The sequence below is a fragment of the Triturus cristatus genome, chromosome 1_2, assembly GCF_964204655.1.
Source record: "Triturus cristatus chromosome 1_2, aTriCri1.1, whole genome shotgun sequence".
Taxonomy (NCBI): Eukaryota; Metazoa; Chordata; class Amphibia; order Caudata; family Salamandridae; genus Triturus; species Triturus cristatus.
In genome coordinates this window covers 1,074,786,852-1,074,811,825 of record NC_140580.1, presented here as the reverse complement: position 1 = coordinate 1,074,811,825, position 24,974 = coordinate 1,074,786,852, and positions in this window count along the sequence as shown.

Below are 24,974 nucleotides of genomic sequence, written 5' to 3'. Positions count from 1 at the left end.
GTCCACATGAATGCCTGGGTCCTGGCTCCAAGGGCCAAAGCTCCATCACCAGCCCAAGCTTCTTTCCTCATTGAAGGTAAAAGTCTCACCAGTCCCCAGGTTTACAAAATGTAGAAATATCTGCTTGTTGAAGAATGTCCATTTTAAAATCAGTTTTGCCCCCAAAAATCTCCAGTGATATTTTCCCTACGTATCACTTATTCCCAAGGTAGATCGGGCCAATGGCCAAGCAGCGGCATGCCAGCTCTGAGTCTGGCCATGATCCACATGTTCTTTGTGTCTAAAAAAAATCATCAACCATGCAGGCAAAATAAACTTCGCACACCATCTAGCTTAGGACTAGGTTTAGTCTATACAGACGCACATATGCATGCATATACAAATTATGTAGTTAGTAAGTGTGAGAAACTGCTTCTTCTTACATGGTTAGCCCTCACTTTTTGCCTGGTATTGATGTGGTTTCGATTGTAGTGCACAGGGTCCCTACTAATCAGGTCCCCCTGTGCCAGTGCTTCTTCCCCTAAAAACTATTACCCAATTGGCCCTTCAGGCCACTGTAAGTCCCTACTAAAAGGTACCTGGGTACCAAGGGCATGGGGACTGAAGAGGGTCCCCTAGTACCCCTCACCTAGGCCATGCAGACTGCCACTGCAGCATGCATGGCCTAGTGCAGACAAAATGACCAAGTCGACATGGCACACATCCTGTGTGCCATGCCAGCTAGCATTGCCTAAGTCACCCCTCTAGCACGCCTTACCAGTCATAAGGCAGGGTGCACCATATCCCCGGTGTGGACATATCTGCATGAGCAGATATGCCCCTACAATATTGGGGCCTATTCCCTAATATTGTAAGTGCCAGGGAAGCTATGGATAGTACATGGGCTAGAAACTCGACAACTCGAGTTTCACAGCACCATGGTGGCTTCACTGAACACAGGAGTGTTTGGTACCAAACTACTCCTCACAGTGTACCCACACTGATGCCAGTGTGTGATTCACTGTAACATGTACTCAGGGGACACCTCAAAGGTACCCTCTGAAAACCTACCAACCCTGGTGTTGGCACCGAATGACTTTAGGAAGCCTGCCACACACAAACCTGTTTCTGGACCCCTGGGTGGAGAACTCCTGCTCTCTGGGACATCCTGGGCAGAAGTGTCACACCTCCTCCCCCCAGGATGGGCCAGTGTTTGAAGTGAAAGCTTCAAAGACCTACCGCCTTTGTAATGCGACCCCCAGCCTCTGCTGCTAGGGCAAACTTAGGAAAGCTAAGAGGTGTGCCCACCTTTGCCAAGTCCACCCCACTGGTGGAGTAGGCGAAGTTAAGCACACTTTTCAGTCCCCTACATCTTGAAAATGAGGGGACTCCTCCAATCATGGCTAGGACTATGCCTCCCTCCCACAGGAGTGTGGCATACTAGTGGGTGAAGTCACCCCAGGTAAGGTGCCCATTAGCCCTACCTACTACTCTCCTAAAATGACCCGTATATTTAGTATTTAGAGGGCTCCCCTAGACCTATAGACCCAGAAACTAGTTATGCGATGACCTAAGAAGAAAGAAGACATCCTGCAGAGAAGCCTGAAGATGACAACTGCCTTGGCCCCAGCCCTACCGGCCCGACTCCAGCTTCTAAGAACCTGCAAGCAAGAGTGACCTGTCTTGCAGCCAGCGACCTCTGAAAACCCTGAGAGGACTGCGGCCTTTGAAAAAGACTCCAATCTCCCGTGGGCAGCGGACCTGGCCAAAAGAAATCCACTCCAAGGGCTCTGGATCCAGCTCGAACCTGCGACTCCTGGCCACTCGGCACCCGACGCACTTTGCACCCGACACCCATGGCTCGAGTCCGAGTGTCTCACCTGGTCAGTGAAGTCACCCCAGCGATCCTGACCAAGAGTCCAGCGTTGTCTGACATCTCCTGACCTCCACGACGGGCCTGCAGTATGAATCCTGAGGTTCCCCCTGACAGCCACCAGCAAGAAGACTCCGATGTCGAAAGGCACCTCTGCACCCAAAGTACCTTTACACCTCTACTTACCTCTGCTGTCATTGGACTTCCTTCTGCAACCTCCGGTACCAAGCCTACAGCCTGTTTGTCGAAAGAAGAACCTCCATCGAAAAGCATTAGGCACCCGATGCTGAAATTGCACCCTGCACCTGCCCCCCCCCCCTGTGCCGCTGGTGGTGTATGTTTGGTGCTGCTTTGTGGCCCTTCCCTGTACTTAACCTAACCCCCCCAAGCTTGGCCCCTACAACAGATTTACTTACCTGTTAGCAGTGTGGCTTCGAGCACCCCCAGTCTCCATTGAAACGCATTGGCCCGAACTCCGGTTTTGACCTCTCCACCCGACCCCCATGTGCCGCTGGTGGTGCAGGTTTGGTGCTCACCTGACCCTTGACCCTTGCTGACCTTTGGTCCCAAAGACTGTAACTGTAACTTTGATACTTATCTGTTTAATCGTGAAATTGATTTCCGCATAGGATAAAATTGAACTGTTCAGAAATGTACTTGCCTTATTGCACAGATCTTGGTCTTAAAATAAAGTACAAACAAAGCATATTTTTCTAAAATTGGTCTGGATCTCTTTTTTGAGTCGTGTGTCTATTATTGGTCAATAGTGTTCATTAAATGTCTTACACTCCTCTGCGTTAGGCCTAAGGCTGCTCGCCCATACTTTCACTAATAGAGCAATTTGGGTTTTACATTGAGCCCTGTACACTTTCGGGGAACCCCTGAACTCTGTGCACCGTATGTCCTTGTAGATTGTCTGCTTGGAAATAATTTGAAGACTTCCCCTGCGGCTAAAGTTGAACTGAGGACCCATGCCAGCATGGTAGGTATCTCAGGATGGCATTGTGTTACAACTATGGCACAGAGCAGAGCTCAAAGGGAAAAAGAGGTGCTGGATCCTGAAAGATTGGACCAGCCCTCCGAGAAACAGAGCAAGAAGGCTGGTAGACCAGCTTCTAAACAGGTCCCAAGTCAGAACCCCTCTTCTCAGGAAAAGGACTTGTTATCTTCTGAGGGAACTGAGCCTGAAGAGATTGGGCCTTACCAGGCAGATCTCTTGGGCCCAGAGGGACCCCCTAGGATGGATCTGTGCCAGGGCCAAGAAACCTGTACCACTCTTGAGACCCTGAGGCAGCAAGCTCCTGCACGGCAAAAGGGTGCTATCAGTGGCATCCACAGGGGCGATTGGGAGGATGGACTCCTATACACTGAGGCCAGAGACCCCAAACCTGGTGCAACCAGGAGAGCGGTAGTACCTCAGAGGTTTAGAGAGTTCCTCCTTACTTTGGCCCATGATAGCCCGTTTGCTGGTCATGTTTGTCATTGTGAATCCAGAGGCTCCCCCTGACCGGCCATAAGACTCCGACGTCAAAAGGCACCCCTGCACCGGAAGCCCCTGGGCCGTGATGAGTGGAACTGATGAAGGTTCTACAGCCCCCTACACCTCTACTTACCTCTGCTGTCATTGGTCTCCCTACTGCAACCTCCGGTGCCACGCCTGCAGCCTGTATGCTGAAAGAAGAATCTTCATTGAAAAGCACTGGACGCCCGACTCTGAAATTGCACCCTGCACCCGGCTGCCCCTGTGCCACTGGTTGTGTATTTCGGGTTCTGCTTTGTGGCCCGCCCTGTGCTTCACCTAACCCCCAAAGCTTGGCCACTGCAACCGATTTACTTACCTGCAAGCAGTGTGGCTTCGATCACCCCCAATCTCCATTTAAACACATTGAGCCGAACTCCAATTTTGACCTCTCTACCCGGCCGCCTCTGGCCCATTGGTGGTGCAGTTTTGGTGCTCACCTGCCCCTTGCTGATCTTTGTCCCAAAGACTGGAACTGTAAGTGTGATACTTACCTGTTTAACCGCGATATTGTTTTCCACATAGGATAGTATTGAACTGTTCAAAAAATTTTCTAAGTGTTGACTTTTGAAAGTGAAAAGTATTTATCTTTAATAACGTACTTAGCTTTTTGCGAAGATCTTGGTCTTAAAGTAAAGTACAAACAAAGTATATTTTTCTAAAATTGGCCTGGATCTCCTATTTGAATCGTCTGTCCATTATTGGTCAATGTGCATGGTATGTCCCTGTAGATTGTCTGATTGGAAATGATTTGGAGACTTCCCCTTGAACTGATGAACCATGCCAGCATGGTAGGTCTCTTAGGATGGGGCACAGAGCAGAGCTCAAACTGAACATGCATTTGCAATGCAATCGGTCTCGCTTTTTGGACCTTATAAGTATTTAGTCATGCAGCACTGGCTGGCAGAGCATATGTCAGGCTTACGTATGAAAGACTGACTGAGCTAGGGGAGGTGTCAGTCACATATTAGGCCACACAACGACACTGTGCAGTAAGACGTTGTTACTTACACATGATACTTACCCCAGACTGACGTCTGTGGTTACAATGTGCTTTGTGATAAATCTGACAATGGAATCTTAGAGAAGAGGCCACAGGGTGTGTGGTGGCTGCCGGGGTGTGGCTGGTGGTGTTTTCGCCCGCAGGGCTGCTGGGTATGTGCATTGTCTCTCGGCTGCCAGGTGTAAGTGGTGTCTACTGGTGCATCTGTTCCAGCAGCTTCTGGATGTAGGCAATGTTTGTTGGCTTTGGTACCTAGGCATTCTAGTGAAGGGGGTGTCTGTCAGTTTATGAGTGTCATACCGGTGGAAGGAAAGTTCAAAGTGCAACGTGTCCATATAAAATATAATAAAAGTACAGATAGTATTTATAAAGCAAGCATGTGTCCAGAGGGCTGCTCTGGAAGGGATTGTATGTAAACTTGGAAGATGGGCGAATGTTAGCAACAAAACCAGTACTACTTAACTATATGCGAGGGGGCTGCATTGTCACTGCTACAGTAACTCCGGAGTGCTCTTTCTGGGCAAGGTGTACTGGAAAGAATTGTGTTATAGGGCAACATGGTACGTATTAAAAAATAACACTGGGGACATGTTGTGCATCTTCTGTGTTGATGCCAGGCGGTGGAGCACTGCATTACCTTAATAGTTTTCACAGTTATTATTCACCCGATCGGTGTTTGTTTGTGTCTAGTTAAGGATATTATTAAAACACCCGATAGGGACACGTTGTAATTACTGTTTTTAATTGCTGCCAAGTTTTGAGACGGAGATGGACTTGACTCACTTAAAGCCTTGCATTTAAGTAGTAGGGTTACTGGGTTTTGAATACTTTTAGTGTAAGCACAGTCAAGAGTTTGAAAACCTTTTCCGGGGAGAATGTGGCAGAGAAAATTAGTGCCTACTTTAAGTACCAGTCCATCATGGAATGTACTGCCCATTCTCAGAATGGATTTTGGGAAATTTTTAATAGTTTTATTGATTTCACGCATTGCTTCTGTATAATTGACTTACTTATCTGTTTTATAGAGCTTTCTTGTGATTAGGAGCTACTTTGTAACCCTAGTGGGTTGACAGTAGTTCACCTGTGTTGTCCCTTTCCTGACAAATGGAGATTGTAAGATTCTATACTTTACAAAGCTAGTTCTCGGTAAGCCTGGACTGTGTGTCAGGGCGCCTGGTGTGGTTCAGTCGACTGTTACCCTAAATCTATCATTATCCAAGGAAACGTCATGGAGTGAGTCAGACTACCTGTGATAAAGACCAGTGCATTTTTGGCATCAACAATGCATCAGAGGCGAAACTCCTTTAGTAGAAAGAGCTCAGACCAGGGCTTTAATTGGGCCGGGTCGTGCTGGTGTTCAGCACCGGCAGTTTTTAAAAGCAGGTGCAGAGACGGGTCCCTATCGGGCTCTCCATATTCACCTTCAGGGTGAAAAAAAAAACCTTAACTTTGCAATAGTACAACCCGTCACTGCCTTTGATGTAAGTTCACAGAGACTCTTTTTCAGTTTTATATAGCGCAAAGAGACTCTTTTTTCAGTTTTATGTAGCGCAAACTTGGAGCGCTTTACATGAGCACCAGTTACATTACACAAAAGGCATTTTCAATTTTTGAATGACAGGATGTTGACCGAGCCAAGGCGAGTATCGAACCTGCTTTCTCAGTTCGCAGGCCGGCTGCTCTAGCCTTAGCTACAACCTCACCCACAAGAGCCATTTCCATTTGCACTCTAAACTGTGGAATACTCTGCAGTTTACACTGAGAAGTCAAGGCAAAAGGCAATTGTTTAGGAAATCACTAAAAACAAGGTTTTTTGCATCCAGGCCACAGTCCCTACCATTTCCCTCTGGTCTAGTTTCAAGGACAGCTAGCGCTAAGACGCTTTGGCAGACACGTGCTTTATAAAACTTTCTTTTTATTTCCTTTCATTTAATTTCAAGAACGAGTAGCCTTTTCAATATTCTATACAACAAAGTAATAATTGTTGGTTATTTATCTTATGCAGCTTACAACCATTGACAAAGCCAGTAGCCATGACTTGTTGTAGGTGTTAGGTTACTTGTTGTGTTAGATATCTGGATGCAATGACAGAAAAAGTTAAATACACAAGTCGAGTGGCACACTATGCTAAGCACAGATTTTTAGATTAAGTGTTTTAAGCCACACCCTTAATTACAGCGCCCATGCCCCTTTGAGACACCCCCCAGTTTTTTCATCCCGCTTAAAGCCCTGGATCAGACCAAGGTATCAGATCCCACTGAAGCCAAACAATCAGTAAAGAAAGGCAGCATCTGCCCCTTTTTCTTTACTTTTATTTACTTTTGCAGCAATTGTGGTTTGCTGCGCTTTAGCTTTAAATGTGTGAAGCTAAAGTGCAGCGTGCCGCGAATGGTAATAAAGTATTTCAACGAAAAAAAAGTAAAGCTCATATCTATGTGCCGCTAATTGTACAAAAGTAAAGGAAAGAGGGGCGGCCACCATTTAAAAGGGAAAGCAGAAAATTCTGTAAATGTGACCTTGTGGCTTTTAAAAAAATGCATTTACTTTATTACCATTTGCGACACGTCACGCTTTAGAAGTACCACAACTGCACTTATTTCTATAATTGAGTGTTTTCCTGACAAAAATAATTTTGGCTTTCAAATAATATTTTTAAGCTCAAACATGTTGAGTGTTGGCACAACCGACTACTAACGGCTCTGTTATAAACCAGCAGTGTGTAGTACCAATAACTAAATAGCTCTTTAGGGGCAAAAAATGTCAAGATGAGAAATTGCGTGAGGCTAAAATGACCTGCCGAGAAACCACAAAACCCAGTCACTACCCATCTGGTTGATGGCGGCCTCCTTTGATACAGAGCAGTGCACTCCAGCTATCAAGCTCCTATGGCAGCCATCAGATTACAGTACGGATCTGCTTCTAAGTTGCCTGAGGCCAAGCCTTGCAACCAACCCACCAAGCAGCAAACCCCCACGGCGCATGGCTGTCGGTTATATTCCTTGGGTGTAGACTACAGGGCCAGGCCGACAGCCAATCCCAGCGTTCAAACCACTCTTCTGCCAACAGCGATTGCCTATGGGAATGCGCTGCAAAGGTTGGGCAGAGGGACTCCTCTGTGCCGAAGTTCGGCAGCCAGCCTCCAGCTTCACAAAGAGTTATCAAGCCGACCACTGGTATCTCAACTTTAATGCAGATCCATCAAGCACTGTCTAAGGGGCAGATTTACAAGAACTGGCGCATCCCTGCATATGAGCAGGGATGCTCCTGTCAACTTGCGACACATAGTAAAACCCTTGCGCCACCATGGATGTGCCGCATTTACAATGCGGCGCACCGTTGCGCAAGGATAGACAGATGCGTGACACATCTTTTCGGCATAAGGGTAGCGCATTGCTGGAGTTGTGTCGCAAGCACAAAGCAACTCCAGCAATGGTTAGTAATGCCTATTCCTAACATGCTTCAAGCAGGTGCAAGGTTTTGACGCAGTGGCGTCGTAAAAGTGACTCAGTGAAATCTTGTAGATTTCACTGCGTCACTTTTACAAAGCTTTCCGGCATGGGAACGCCCACCCTGCATACAATTATACCTGACGCAGGTATAATGTAGCGCAGGGCTTTACAACGTGACGCATCTTCCTAGATGGGTCACGTTGTAAATATGTCGCAACGTGGCGCATTGTATACGACATCGCTGTGTCACAGAAATGACGCAACGGCTGCATAAAGTTGTCGCAAGGGGCTTGTAAATCTGCCCTAAGTTTTTAGCGAATCACTAGCCTCCCCCGACTTTTACTGTGCCCTTTCGATGCCAAGAGGATGCCAAACATAAATGTCTGTCAGATTTTATTTTGTGTAGAATAGTCGAACTGCAGCAGCTTTACAAGGTAATCAAAATATGCACTTTCAACGGAAAATGCCCATCATTCGCATATGACTAAGTCATGAATCGGGCAAGTCGAAAGGCTTTTTTTCTTGAAACTGAAGGCATCTTCCTTGCCTCTCAGTGCCACCCCCTAACTCGCCGTGCACTAATAATGCACATGATTCCCTAAAAAACAGAAACGTTTTTTCTCAGCACAACAAATACTAAAGTTTTGTAAAACTAGTAAAGTCCACTGCGTCACGTACTTTTAAACATTCAAACGTAGTTGACAGAATTTTCGGAATTTCAAGCTAAGTCAACCAATAATATAGTCAGAAAAATTAACCCTTGAAATGCATTTTGTAGAACTTATTTGTCAAAACTACTCAATGGTTCTATACCAAACCACAAAAAACATGCACTTTGAGTACAGTTCTACTTTCATACTGTCTTTTTTCTAATGCTCTTTAGTGTTTTTTGCTGTGGCAGAAAGCAACATTTCCTGGAAAATTCTTCTTTTATGTCACCCCTCCTCTGAAAATGTTTTACCTGTTGTGGTTAACGACATAATGTGACATGGTGAAATCTAGGTGAATGAACAAAGTCAATGCTTTGTCAGAGGTAGTAATCACTTTGTTAATGCAAATTAATTTTCAATTCATATTCACCCAACGGTTCCAAAGTTATGAGTAAATATATAAACGGCGTTTAAATATGTAGTGTCATTCCTACTGATTATGTAATACATAATTTCAGCCGTGGTCCATGCAGGTAACAGCGGTGGGGCGGGGCGATGTGGTATTTCGAGAGACGATGCAGAGGGAAAATAAAATAAATAATTACTTTTCCCTCTGCATCGTCCCTCGGAATCCCCCCACGCTGCCCCACTGACCAACGCTGTTACCTGCACGGACCGCGGCTGCAAAAGTTGACGTTAACATCAGACAACTGAACTATTACCCAGTGGCCGCTTTGCTAGAACTTGCTTTAAAACGCGAATACGTGTTTTGCGGGACCTTCCTTGACATTAGGCGATTGTGGCTCACCCCTGTCCCAGTGATAGGGGGAGGGTCCCTCCGCGGGATCTCCTGATAGAGCAGATGAGATTCCTAGAGCAAGTGTAATTGTCATAAATAGTAAGTGCTGCGTAATAGCGTAGTACATGCACTGTTAGTGGCAGAATAAATATAGGGACTTGTATACAAGCCTCTCGAGCCACTTTTGCGTCATTTTTAACATTGGAAAAGTGATGTACGGGTGGCGCAAGGGGCTTGTAAACCTGCCCCATAGTGATTCAGCAGGCGAGAGAATGGTCCTGAGATGGAACTGCATGGGACCTCACAGCAACGTGTGGAGTGAATGCTAAGAGGGAAAGAAGCAGAAGGCTAGAGCCCAGCTGCGTCCATGGCAGAGGAGCACGAGGCCACACGAGCGGAGGAGGGTCCGACTCAGTTTGTGGGAAGGAAGACTGATGACATGTCGGCATCTACAAGAGAGAACTTGCGAAGGATTGACGTTCGAGATAGGAGAAGTGCCGTAAAATTGTTCTTAGTACCAGCCCTGTGCTTCACTCAGCTCTACAAGCGAGTTAGATCATCTCTAGTGTCCCCACAAGTATTTCTTTTTCTAAGATGGGTCAAGGAATCAATTTTTTGGACAGTGTTCCTATCTAAAAAGGTGAGGGTCTCGTAGGCGTTTTTGAAGAGAAACGCAAAGCATCGCAAAGCATTTTCCACGACTCCAGAGCGGTATTTCTCTGTGACACCAAATCACCCACATGAGTGAATTGTGCCTTTCACTCAGTGAGGATGCTTCAGCTCTATCTGCCCTAAAAACAACCAGTCTTCATCTTGCTTTCCTCAGACTTCCTCAGCTGTGTCACTTTGCCTTCCAGGATGATGCTTGGTCTGTTGTGTGCACGCATGATGGAAGCTTACATTGCTGGTGTGCGACACTGCAGGAATCTGCGTTGTGGGGGGTGCGTTTTTCCGTTTCTTGTGCTGCTGTTGCTAGTGCTGTAAATGCTGCCGCCCAAGCCGTGATATTTGGAGTGGGAAAAGAACCAAGCCCCTTCTCCCCAAAAAGGATGAAACTGTGAAAAGACAAGCTAATTTGAAATTCCTGCGACAGCGCCCAGAAGCCAGGGCTTTGAGGATTTGTTCATTTGCCACTACCACACTAACAAAGTCCTCGCCCACCTCCTGCTAACTTGCTCCGAGGCATCACCTGTAATATTGTTAGCTGAGGTTTAAGTCGCGGTTCCTCTTCTGATTGTGTTTTCATTACTTTAGGAAGTCTTGAGAGGTGCTTGCTGCTCACCCGGCGGCCATCGCACAATAGCTTCCTGCGCACTCCTGCCAAGAAAAGCTTTCTGGCAAACAAACAGTTCCCTAGGAGAGCCAGTTACAGCTCTTCATGACACCCATCAGGGCCCAGTGGGCCCGAATCTGCCGCACGGGGGTGAGAGGGTCACTGCCGCTGGCACTGTCCCAACACAGCTTCTGCACACCTATAAATGGGCAAACGAAGGGGACGGGGCCACTGGGACCGGGAAACTTGTGAGGGGGTGGGAGGGGGGGGGAGACACAACGGACACCAAAGGCATCAGAAGCTGAGGCAACTCGAACTGGATATCTGTTACACTAATATATGTTAAGAACATGGTCCGGACGGTCATTGTTTATAGAACTCACTTAGCAACTGCGCATGAGCCAAGCATGCACATGTAAATACAGATGTAGTTTGAAAAGAGCAGCCCGGACAGGCTTAAATGAAGAATCAAATCTTGAAACTGACATAGGGTGTGAACCAAGGACCAGAGCAATGCAAAGGTACACAATGTCCACACACATACCTCCGTACTCGCCAATCTTACCCATTTCAGGCTCACCATCGAGGTAGGCCTGCCTCGTAAGAAAATAATCCAGCCACCCCGCCCCCCCCCCGAAAAAACCCACAAGTACTGGCACATTCTGTCTTTTACAATGCAGACATATTGCCTTCGCAAATGTTGTTTAGCATCCGCAAAAAGAGGAAAACATATTTGCAATACATAGGTCTCGCATTTAAATGCAAGACCTATTGCATTTCAAAGAAGTAGCCACCATTGTCCCAGCTGCTTCAAAAGAGAAGACGGGCATGGCGGGCTGAATGTAAGTAAAGCATGTCATGCCTGCAGAAAGAGAAACTCAATAAAGAAAATAGCGATAACACACTTAACAGCACGTACAGTGCAACAACCGAAGTAAAGGGGCCAGTCACCATTGGAGGTTACAGATGAGGACAAGGCAGTAGTAAGGAGGGACTTACAAGCCTCTTTACGCATCAGACGCCAGCATTTAGGAAGGACACTGACACAAGCCAATGACAAACATGGGCGGAGAGTGTGGCGGAGCTTCTCTTTCATACTCGACTACAGCAGTCTCGCTGAGCAGCGCATGCGCGCTGACTCAGGCTCGACCTAAAAAGAGTTGCTGGATCCTAAAAGAGTGTACCAGCCCTCCAAGGGAAAGGGCAAGAAGGCTGGGAGACCAGCTTTTAAACAGATCCCAAGTCAGACCCCTCTTCTCAGGAAAATGACTTGTTATCTTCAGAAGTGTAGGAAGGTAGGATCCTTCTGCTTGGTTACCCCCACTTGTTGCCTGATGCTAAGCTGTTTTTGACTAGTCTGACTGGGATCCTGCTGATCAGGACCCTCTCTGCTCTCTGCTTTCTCCCTTAAATTGTTCTGGTTATCCCTTAGGTACATCCCAGAATGGATACTGGGGTAACCTTATCAGTCACTAGTATATGATACTAAGGTACCCAGGGCATAGGTCCCACAGTGGTCCCCCATGGGCTGAAGCATGCATTATGCCACCCATGAGAGACCATTCAAAATACAACTACAGGCCTGCCATTGCAGCCTATGTAGACTGGTGCTAACGCCACTTACTAAAGATATAGGTTTCCTATATCTAGGGTCACTGCACTTAAAACCAATAAGTCAATCCTATAGCAGGTCTTATCAATCCTGAAGGCAGGGTGCTTGGTCTAAGTGTGAGGGTGCCCCTGAATGAGCAGGACACCCCTAAAGCCTACGGAGTCCATTCTTCCGGGTTGTAAGTGAAACAGTCATATACTGTATGGAGGGACACAGCGTAATTACGTGATGATCATCTCGGAACTGGCTGCAATGAATCCTATCATGTTTGGTATTAAACATGTTGGAATCATACCCATGATTCCAAGCACTGGAGGAGCCCTCTGTTAGGCTCTCAGTGTTCCCGGTGCCAACCTTCTAGACCCGAACGGCACAAAATGGTTGCCACCAACCAGATACACGATTCTGCCCTCCTGCTGCTGAGCCAAGCTCATGCAGGGGAAGGAAGAACAACAGGCATCCTGTCACAGGGAGGTGTGACCACCTCCCAGACAGGATTTAGTATATTGGGACAGGGTGGGTGCGCTTGCCAGCACCACTAAGTCTGCATGAGGGGCACATTTGGTGTCCCCGTGCATAATCCAGTTCAAACCAGTCCTGGGAGCCGTTGGTTCCCTCTCTGATGCGAAACTGGACAAAGGACATGGGAGTAACTCCCCCTAGTCCACAGACCCTCCCCTGGGAGGGTCACCTGAATCGTCCCAACCCTTTCTTGGGGTACTTAAGGGCTTACCTGTGGGTGGGACCCTATATTCGTTGTGGGAGAAGATTCAGATCCGACACCACTCCTTCTTCTACCGTCTGGGCACTCTGGACTTCGTTTGGGACTTGACTTTAACTCCCTTCCTGTCTGCTGCATCGTCTATGCCTGTGCACCCTACAGGAACCTTTTAAGGCCTGCCCTATTACCAAGTTTGAGGCCAGTATCCCTCATGGGGGCTGCAATAACCGAACCCCTGTGCACCGCATCAACTTGCAATACAAAGGTTTGTTGGCTTCCTTCCAAGAAGATCTTCGGGCTCCAAGTAGCACCAACCTCGAGCATCTCCAGTGGCCAGAATCTTCGGCCACACTGCTTCATTTTGCATCATGGTCTGCATCTTTTGGTGAGCTGCTTGAGGTCCTCCCGCAACTTCAGTGCCTCCGGCCTGTGGGTCATTTGAGGGTCACCTTTGTTTCTTTTGGCCTCCCTGATTGCTAGGGCCTGTCCTGACTCCCCTGCTTGTTGTGTGTCCCCTGGACCTTGATGGTCCCGCCATTGCACCTTCTTTGACTTCTTCGTTGGTTGCATTTGCCAAGGCTCGTTGGTGCTCCCGCCCGACACGACCCCTCAGCACTCGACATCCGATGTGGGACAGCTCATGCACAGCTCCTGGTTTTCCTCAGTGTCGCCTGGTCCTCACAGCTGCAGACTCAAGGTCATCGTCATCTCTACTGCAACACCCGACATCGGAGGGCATTCGTCTTCCAAGTCTCCTGGTTACTCCTGAGTGACATAGACTCTGTCCCTTCTGCTTGCAGGTACCTCGCATTTAGAATCCACCTTCGGATTCCACCGGACACTTTCTCCTTCTTCAGCAGCTGCACTTTCCTGAAGTCCTCCATAGGGTTCGACGGCGATTTCCAACACCACTTCACACCTATGCACCCGACTTCCCTGTTGTAGGTAACATGGGTACTATGGTATCCATGGGTTGGGTGGTTCTCCATCCTTCTATCTTCCACAGAGTTTCTTCAGGGTCCATAGGGAAGGGTCCTTAATCTTTAAACATCCAACTGCGACTAACACGTGGACTTGGTCAGAGCACGCGGCAGTGTTCCCACACTGCACACGCTCTCCGTGGAGTTCCTGGTCACTCCCCTTGGGTGGTTCCTTGGGTCCCAGCACTTCTACGTCCTCTTGACAGTGTCTTGACTCGAATCTTGGTTCATATACCACTTTCTTAGTATATGGTTTGGTTCCCCCGGGGGCCCACTGTGTATTCTGTGCTATTTACTGTATTTCTATGCAAAGTATTGTGTGCATTGTGTTTATCTCCACGTAGGATATATCTAAACGTATTAGAAAGTATTATATAATAAATTAATATTTTAATAAATACTTAGTATCTTAATGTATGTAATCTATACTATAAGATTGCATTCTTGTAAAACAAGCTGCATTACACTCCTTCAGGCTGCTCACGACAGCTACCACTTAGAGAGCTTACCAAGGTTGTGTTAGACCTCTTAAATCACCATAAGGGTTGTCTGGACTGGTGCAGTATGCCCACTTACATAAGTGGACATCATACACCAGGCCAGCTTCTCACAAGAGGGAACTGAGCCTGAATAGGTTGAGCCTTATCAGACAGAGCTCTTTGCCCAGAGGGACCCTTAAGATGGATCTGTGCCAGGGACAAGAAACATGCCCCTCTCTTCGGAGCCTGAGGCAGCAATCTCCTGCACAGGAAAAGGGTGATATCAGTGGCACCCACAGGGTCGATTGGGAGGATGGACTCCTATACACTGAGGCCAGAGACCCCAAACCTGATGCAACCAGGAGAGTGGTAGTACCTCAGAGGATTAGAGAGTTCCTCCTTACTTTGGCCCATGATAGCCCCTAAGCTGGGCATGTTGGTCATTGTGAATGCAGAGGCTTCCCCTGACCGTGACTGGCAAGAAGACTCCAACGTCAAAAGGCACCCTTGTACCCAGAGCCCCTGGGCCTTGATGAGCTGAACTGATGGTACCCTTACGCCCCCTACACATCTACGTACCTCTGTGTCATTGGTCTCTCTTCTGCAACCTCCGGTGCCACACCTGCAGCCTGTTTGTCGAAAGAAGAATCTCCATTGAAAAGCATTAGGCGCCCAACGCTGAAATTGCACCCTGCACCCAGCTGCCCGTTTGTCCCTGGTGGTGTATGTTTGGTGCTGCTTTGTGGCCCCCTGTGTTTAACCAAACCCCAAAATCTTGGCCCCTGCAACTGATGTACTTACCTGCAAGCAGTGTGGCTACGAGCACCCCCAGTATCCAGTGAAACGCATTGGGCCGAAATCCAAATTTGACCTCTGCCCCGGCTGCCCCTGTGCTGCTGGTGGTGCAGTTTTGGTACTCACCTGACTGCTGCCCCTTGCTGAGCTTTGGTCCCGAAGATTGGAACTGTAAGTGCGATACTTACCTGTTTAACTGCGATATTGTTTTCCCCATAAGATAACATTGAACTGTTCAGAAATTGTTTTGTGCCGCCTTTATAAGTGAAAAGTATTTATCTCTAAAAACTTATATTTTTCTAAAATTGGTGTGGATATCCTTTTTGAGTCATCCCCATGAACTCTGTGGACAGTATAACCACCTAGTGGCATACCATGTACAGTGCCTACTTCCTACAGTAAGTCCTCTGGGCAGATTTACTAACATATTACATCATGGATGTGCCACTTTTTTGGTGCAGCTACGACGGAAAATGTTATTTGTGATTTAGAATGCCAAGCAAATCACATTTGCATGGTTTTGTGTGGGATTTGTTCAAAAAAGTAATGCAAGGCTAGACCACTCCACTCTACTCCACTCCACTCTACACCACTCTAGTCCACTTCACGGCATTCCACTCAATGTCACTACACTCTACGAAACTCTACTCCACTTAACGCCACTCCACTCTACGACAATCTACACCACTCTAAGCTACTCCACTCCACAACACTCTACTTCACTCTATGCCACTCCACTCTACAACACTCTACTCCATTTTGCGCCACTCGGTGCCACTCCACTCTACGACACTTTACTCCACTCTACTTCACTCCACTCTATGATGCTGAACTCCACTCTACGACACCTATGACACTCCACTCTACAAAATTTCACTCTACAAAACTTCACTCTGATACTCTACCCCACACTACGTGACTCCCCTTGTTGGAGCCGGCCTCGTGGCGTGGTCCTGTTCCCCCTCGCTAAGCCGCACGAGGTCCCATGCACCTCGGGGCTCCTCCATTTTGGATTGTACGTGACTCTACGTAACCCCCTACGTGACCCCGCTCCACCCGGCCTCGGTCCCAGCGAGGCCCGACATCGAGGCGCCAACCCCTGGCCCGGGGGATACCACGTGAACCCTTCCCACTCCCGGCGGAGGGCAGTATCGATGGGACCCCCAACCGTCCTTCCACACCTAGGTGTGATCGCCCCACAGCTCTCTGGGGCCTGGCGCCTCTCCTGCTGGGCGTCTGGCCGCTCCCTACCCGGCCTCTCCGCCCCCCCCGGGCGCAAGGGTCCGGACATCAAAGGGCTCCAGTCCTATATCTGGGGCGACCCGACAACAAGACAACAGTTGTATCCTGGAGTCAAGAGCCCTGCTGATCGGATCGCGGCTGACCCTACGGAAGAAGACTCATCCTGAACCCACACTCTGAGCCCTGCTGACGACGTTGCGGCTCCACCGTGCTTAAAGACCTTCACGAACCTTTGGGGCCCTGCTGACGCTGTCGCGGCCCGACCTTGTTGAAACTACCATCAGAGCCCAGCTGACCTCGTCGCGGCTCGACCGAAGCGGACCTACCACCGGAGCCCTGCTGACTGTGTCGCGGCTCGACCCAAGCGGAACTACCACCCGAGCCCTGCAGACGCCGTCGCGGCTCTCCACGTCCAAGCCGCTCTGAGACCAGCACTCAAGGTCTGGCGCAGAACCTTCCCGTACCTGGCTGGTACTAAGACTGTCCCGCTACCCTATCCCTCCAAAGACATTGAGACTCTTACTGGATCTCTCGATCCCACTGTAAATATTGAACGTACTACTATTGATAAAGAACCAAGTTAAGCAACTGATACGGAGTCCTGTGTGGTGGTATTACTGGGCCTAGTACGATCATAGGAGAAGGACCTCCCCTAGGGGGCTTCTCAGCGGCGTTCGGCTATAACTTTGCGGTAGGAAGGTGCCCCGGAGTAGTCTCCCCGACTCCCCGGTGGTCCTCCCTCCAACATTTGGTGGCCAGCAACGGGATCCGAGCCAGACGCAATCGTACAGGCAAGTAACGCACCCACTACCTAACCAGACGGAAAAAGAAAAGGGAACCATGGACGGCCAAGAAGCAACCGTGGCCGCAACCTTCCAGCCGGAAAGGCTGGAAGAATACACCCACAAAGAACTGAAACAATTCTGCAAGGACAAAGGGATCCCAACCACAGGATTGGGCACCAAGGAAGAAATGCAGAAAGCCCTGAAAGCCTGGGCAGAACCCGAGACCACTCCACCCCGAGCCGAAGGGACCTCGGCCCGGGACGGAAACCTGCCGACACCAACCCCGACAGATGGGGGGCGAAACGTCCCAGAAGCCAGCCTTTCCCACGAAGAAATGCGAGAACGGGAGAGGGTCCGGACACACGAAATGGACCTCGCCCGACTCCGGCTGGACGGTGAGCTCCTACTGGCGGAGAAGAAAATAGCCTTGGAGCAACTGCGGCTGCAAGAGGAAATCGAAGAAAAGAAACGGCATCGGGAACTAGAGGAGGGACGGCTAACCCTCGAGCACGAGAGGAGCCTCAAGGAACTTGAACTAAAATACAAAACGGGGGAGACCAGCACCCCCGGATCACGGGACGCTCTGCCACTGACCGAGCCAAAGGTTCATATCCCCAAGGATGTCGTCAAGGAGTACTATAAAAATGACGACATCCAGCAATGGTTCCGAGCATACGAAGTAGCCATGACCTCCCATCGGGTACCCCGGAAGGATTGGGGTGCCGGCCTATGGGGGAGGTTCCTCAGCGAGGGCCGGGATACCCTGCTGCAACTCCCCGACGCGGTGATGACATCATACGACCACATGAAAGAAGCCCTACTCACACGCTACGGACTATCAGCCGAGATGTACCAGCAGCGCTTCCGGGACTGCAAGAAGCTCCCCGGTACCACGTGGGTCGAATACGTGGACTTCTTCAGCCGAGCCTTTGAAGGATGGATAAAAGGGAGCAAGGTCACCTCATACAATGAACTGTTCGACCTCATTGTCTGGGAGCACCTCGCCAACAACTGCTTTGTTGAACTAAGGCAACACCTCCTGGACAGTAAACTGACCGAGCCCCGGAAGCTCGCCGCCGAAGCCGACCGATGGGTCAACACCCGGGTCCCCCGGAACCCCGTGGGGGACTACCAACGGAGTACCACGGGACCTCCCCGCCAGCGAGGCGGAGGAGGGGGGTCCCACCGCAGTCGAGAATTCCCGGCCGGGCCGCCCAGAATCCCGCCACGAGGCCAAGCCACCAACCACACGTCCCCGACCCTGGGCCGAAGGGGGACCCCTATCGCACGGCCTGGACCCCGACCAACAGTGACCTGCTTCGGCTGCCAGCAGACCGGCCACTATGCGAGCGACCCGGCCTGCCCCGTGAACCGACGGAACGGGACCGCTGGGCCCCCTCCCCGGCAAATAGCCGCCGCAGCCCTGGGGAAAGGAGAAGACGAGGAGGAAAACCACGACGGCGGGTCCCCCGAGTGGGAACCAGCTGCCATGTCGCTCGTATGCCTGGGCTCCCGAGAAATGGTGCCCCGAGCTGCCATCCCAAGCAACACCCAGAAGTACCAGCAGTGGGTCACCATCAATGGACGACGGGCCGAAGCCCTCCGGGACACTGGGGCCAGTGTGACCGCTGTCCGCTGCCACCTGGTGACCCCCGAACAAATCCTGCCACATGTCCTATGCCCTGTCCGGACCGCGGACAACACCGAGAGCATGTGCCGGATGGCCAGGATCCCCTTCGAGTGGGGAGGAGTGTCCGGCACCCTAAAAGTAACTGTCCGCGATGACGCCCGAGTGGACTGCCTCCTGGGGAATGACCTAGAGAGCTCCCCCTGGGCCCAGGTGTAACGCCGAGAGCATCTGGGGATGCTAGGGCTGCCCGAGTGGGCCTGCGCCACCACCCGGTCCATGACCGCCCAACCAGCCACTGCCGCGGCCCCCGACAAGCCGACGGGCCCCGAACTACCACCCTCCTCCGGCACGGAGGAACCTGACGATGAGGCCGGGCCATCCGAACTTTCTCCCGACGAGGCCGCCTCCCTCAGCGAGATCCCCGAGCTGGCCCAGTGGCGCTACGACGGGGCCCCACCCGCGAACAATTCCAGCAAGAGCAGAAGGCCTGCCCGTCCCTCGAGGGGGCCCGACAGCAAGCGGCCGCCCAGGCCGCGGGGGACCCCACGGGAACCCACTGGGTCTATTGGGACAATGACTTATTGTATAGCGAGCAGAAAGTCGCCGAACTAGGGGCCGGCCGGGTGTTGGTGGTCCCCCTCCGATTCCAAGAGTTCCTCCTGAACCTGGCGCATGACGTGCCCCTCGCCGGACACCTCGGGCAGGACAAAACTTACAGCCGCCTAGTGACCCATTTCTATTGGCCCCGAATGAGAAGAGACGTGGACCATCACTGCCGGTCCTGCCTGACCTGCCAGGCTAGCGGGAAGACTGGGGGTCGAGTTAAAGCCCCCCTCCAACCATTTCCAGCCATCCACACCCCGTTCGAACGAGTGGGGATCGACATCGTGGGGCCCCTCGACCCCCGAACCGCCCTTGGTACACCGCTTCATCCTGGTACTGGTCGACCACGCCACCCGATACCCCAAGGCCATCCCACTCCGCACCGTGACAGCTCCAGTGGTGGACCGGGCCCTGATGGGCATCTTCTCCAGGGTGGGGTTCCCCCGAGAAGTGGTGAGCGACAGGGGTACAAACTTTATTTCAAAGTACATGAGATCCCTCTGGCAACAATGTGGGGTCACCTACAAATTCACCACCCCTTACCACCCCCAGGGGAACGGACTGGTCGAGCGGTTCAACAGAACCCTGAAGGGGATGATCAAGGGCCTGGAAGAGCCCCTGAGGAGGAGATGGGATGTCCTGCTGCCCTGCCTCCTGTTCGCCTATCGAGAGGTACCACAGAAATCCCTGGGCTTCAGCCCCTTCGAACTATTGTATGGGCACCCCATCCGAGGGCCCCTCAGCCTGGTCAAGGAGGGCTGGGAGGCGCACGTCCAAGATGCCCCCCCCCGACGTCTACCGGTACCTCCTGACCCTGCGGAACCAGACTCGGAAGTTCCAGGCCCTGGCAGAAGCCAACCTCGAAGCCAGCCAAGAAGACATGAAACGCTGGTATTACGAAAATGCCTCAACCATCGAGTTCGAGCCGGGCCAGCAAGTCTGGGTCATGTCACCCGTGGACCCCTGCGCCCTGCAGGACAAGTGGACCGGGCCCTTCAAGGTAGTTGAGAGGAAGAGCCCCGTCACGTACCTGGTCGACATGGAGTCCCCGAGGAACCCCCTCCGGGTCCTGCATGCCAACCGGCTCAAGCCCCACTTTGCCCGAACTGAACTAAGCCTGCTGCTGGCTACCGACGATGGGGGCGAAAGTGACTCCGAGCCCCTACCAGACCTCCTGGGGTCCTCGGGCCAAGACGGCTCCTTGGAGGGCGTCCGCCTCTCCGCCACCCTGACACCAGAACAGCGCCATGACTGCCAGAAGCTGCTGCAACCCTTCGCTGCCCTCTTCTCTCTCACGCCCGGGGTGACCCCCTGGTGCGTCCACGATGTGGATACTGGGGACAGCCCCCCTGTGCGACACCGCGCCTACAGAGTACCTGACCGAGTCCAAGCCTGCATACAGACCGAGGTCTCCAAGATGCTCGCCCTCTGAGTCATCGAGCCATCAGACAGCCCGTGGGCCAGCCCGGTGGTCTTGGTGCCGAAGGCCGCCGCCCCCGGCACTGCCCCGGAACTCAGATTTTGTGTAGATTACCGGGGCCTGAACGCAGTCACCAAGACTGATGCCCACCCCTTGCCACGGGCAGACAAGCTGATCGATCGCTTAGGGGCCGCCCGCTACCTAAGCACCTTTGATCTCACCGCTGGGTACTGGCAGATCAAGCTCACTCCCGGCGCCCAGGAACGATCCGCCTTTTCCACCCCCGATGGGCACTACCACTTTCGGGTAATGCCCTTCGGTATGAAGAACGCCCCAGCGACCTTTCAGAGGCTGGTGAACAAGGTCCTGGCCGGGCTAGAAGCCTTCAGCGCGGCCTACCTCGATGACATTGCAGTCTTCAGCGACCACTGGGCCGCGCACCTAGGACACCTCGGGGAAGTCCTGGCCGCTCTCCAAAGAGCCGGGCTCACAATTAAGGCCAGCAAATGCCAGATCGGTCAAGGATCTGTGACCTATCTGGGCCACCAGGTGGGGAGTGGCCAAGTGGCACCCCTCCAGTTAAAGGTCGATGCCATCCAGGCGTGGGAGCCCCCCGCAACCCAAACCGCTGTCCGGGCCTTCTTAGCCCTCACAGGCTACTACCGACAATTCATTAAGGATTATGGCAGCATGGTGGGCCCCCTTACGGAGCTCACTTCCAAGAAACAGCCCAAGGCGGTGCACTGGACGCCCCGCTGTCAGACCGCTTTTGAGGCCCTCAAGGCGGCCATGTGCGCTGCCCCTGTGCTACAGGCCCCTGACTACAGCAAGGAATTTGTGGTTCAGACCGATGCCTCGGAGTACGGGGTCGGGGCGGTCATCTCCCAGATGGACGCCGAGGGCCTCAACCGACCTGTGGCCTTTATCAGCCGCTGACTGCTGCCACGAGAACAGAGGTGGAGCACCATCGAGCGAGAAGCCTTCGCTGTGGTATGGGCTCTCAAGAAGCTCCGGCCCTACCTTTTCGGCACCCACTTCAGGGTCCAAACTGACCACCGGCCCTTGCGGTGGCTCATGCAAATGCGGGGCGAGAACCCCAAGTTGTTGCGATGGTCCATCTCGCTGCAAGGGATGGACTTCACCGTGGAACACCGGCCCGGCAACGACCACGCCAATGCTGACGGCCTGTCCAGATTCTTCCACCTCGGCGAGGAGAACCCCCAAGGAGATGGGTGACTCTCCCTGCCTTCAGCTGGGGGGGACGCGTGTTGGAGCCAGCCTCGTGGCGTGGTCCTGTTCCCCCTCGCTAAGCCGCACGAGGTCCCATGCACCTCGGGGCTCCTCCATTTTGGATTGTACGTGACTCTACGTAACCCCCTACGTGACCCCGCTCCACCCGGCCTCGGTCCCAGTGAGGCCCGACATCGAGGCGCCAACCCCTGGCCCGGGGGATACCACGTGAACCCTTCCCACTCCCGGCGGAGGGCAGTATCGATGGGACCCCCAACCGTCCTTCCACACCTAGGTGCGATCGCCCCACAGCTCTCTGGGGCCTGGCGCCTCTCCTGCTGGGCGTCTGGCCGCTCCCTACCCGGCCTCTCCGCCCCCCCGGGCGCAAGGGTCCGGACATCAAAGGGCTCCAGTCCTATATCTGGGGCGACCCGACAACAAGACAACAGTTGTATCCTGGAGTCAAGAGCCCTGCTGATCGGATCGCGGCTGACCCTACGGAAGAAGACTCATCCTGAACCCACACTCTGAGCCCTGCTGACGACGTCGCGGCTCCACCGTGCTTAAAGACCTTCACGAACCTTTGGGGCCCTGCTGACGCTGTCGTGGCCCGACCTTGTTGAAACTACCATCAGAGCCCAGCTGACCTCGTCGCGGCTCGACCGAAGCGGACCTACCACCGGAGCCCTGCTGACTGTGTCGCGGCTCGACCCAAGCGGAACTACCACCCGAGCCCTGCAGACGCCGTCGCGGCTCTCCACGTCTGAGCCGCTCTGAGACCAGCACTCAAGGTCTGGCGCAGAACCTTCCCGTACCTGGCTGGTACTAAGACTGTCCCGCTACCCTATCCCTCCAAAGACATTGAGACTCTTACTGGATCCTTCGATCCCACTGTAAATATTGAACGTACTACTATTGATAATGAACCAAGTTAAGCAACTGATACGGAGTCCTGTGTGGTGGTATTACTGGGCCTAGTACGATCATAGGAGAAGGACCTCCCCTAGGGTGCTTCTCAGCGGCGCTCGGCTATAACTTTGCGGTAGGAAGGTGCCCCGGAGTAGTCTCCCCGACTCCCCGGTGGTCCTCCCTCCAACACCCCTCAACGTCACTCTACTCCACTCTACGCCACTCTACTCCACTCTTCAACTCTCTACTCCACTTACAACACTCATCTCCACTCTAAGCCACTCCTCTCTACAGCACACTGCTCCACTTTACGCCACTACATTCCATGTCACTGCACTCTACACCACTCCTCGCTACTGTACTCCACTCTATGCCACTCCACTCTACAACACTCTACTCTACGATACTCTGCTTCACCTATGCCACTACACTCTACAACACTCTACTGCATTCTACCCCACTCCACTCTACTCTACTCTACTCTACAATACTCCAAAAGACCCCACTCGACTCTATTCTATGCCTCTCTACTCTATAACACTCCACTCTACAACACTCTCTTCCACTCTATGCCACTCCACTCTGCATCCCTCCACTACACTCTACTCCACTCCATCTACAACAGTCAACTCCATGCCACTCTCCTCTATGCCTCTAACATTTAGCCAAGCTGAACAGCAGCCACGCTGGTGTACAACATAGCAAAAACCAATTGGTAAAGCCAAAAGCTCTCACGTAGGCGAGACCTACTGGATTTGCCAAAGCTTTTTTCTTCTGTCTCTCTCTTTTTGCCTCTGGCATATACTGCCAGGAGCTGAAGACAGAGGAGGCTGCTTCTGGCTGTCAAAAACCGGCCTCCAATGGCTCCAGCACCAGGACGCACAGCCACTAGGCAAACCGCTGATGGAATAAATGGTAAAACCATCCCTTGGTGCATGGAGCAGCCTGAAGGCAATCCTTGCTTGCATTAGAAGCACTGCAAGCGAATGTCACTGATGCTGAGTGAGACTGATGGCAGCTGTGGACACGCCCTCACAGCAGGGCTGCGGCATTTTTAATCTTCTGTACTATTGAAACAAGTGCCTTGGGAAGAGCTGGGTACAGGCTGTTAAAGTAAGGCAGCTTTCAGGAGATAAAGGTCTTTGCTACGGTGGTTTGTTCTTCAATTTGTTCTAAAAGGAGCAGCAGCGTTTGAAAGAACAGCTCTGACACAGACACCCCCCCTCCCCCCCCCACCACCACCACCACAAACGCCTTTTATTTTGGATTCTGTGCAGGTTAGCCCTTCAATACAAAGTGAATAGTGGGCTATCAATGGGTTTTATGTAATCACATCAGGATCGTTACCATGCAGGGGGCTTTAGCTACTAATTATCCTACATACCATGACCTATGACCTTTAAAAGGGACGCCATCTTGGAAGGAAGGAACACAGCACTGCCTCCTGGCATGCTTCAGTTGAGAACTCTTCAAAACATTGCTGCTACACAGTCAGGGCATCTCTACATGGCACTCTATTTAACATGTGAACGCTTGTGGGATGTTGCAGCCACACATGTTCTGTTCGGAGTGTGCTTTACTGCATGTATCTGGATTATTGACGTCTACTGTTAAGACTGACCTGTTGCTTGCGGTTTGCTTTGTCACTGTGATGGGTCTGAGGAAATTGGGTGGCACTGGAGATATTTTGGTGCATCCGTGGTTGTAGTTGAGAAGGAAGTACATGCAGTGTGCATGTGTGAAGTGTTGATGCTCGAATGAGTGTGACCCGGGTACTAAACGGATGAGCATCGAGGGCCATTATTGTATACAAGCGGCCTGCCACGTTGCTGCTTCATGTCTGTGGGCTGTCACCACAACACGTGTTCTGGGCTACCTGGAGGGGTTTACTGCATGTATCTTGGCTATCTTAATGCCAAGTAGATTCCACAATGTGGTTGAGTCTTCCATATGCAAACATGTTGGATATTCTGCATGAGCTGACCCTCCTGCACGTGCCGGGGGTTGTGTTTAACAAGATAAA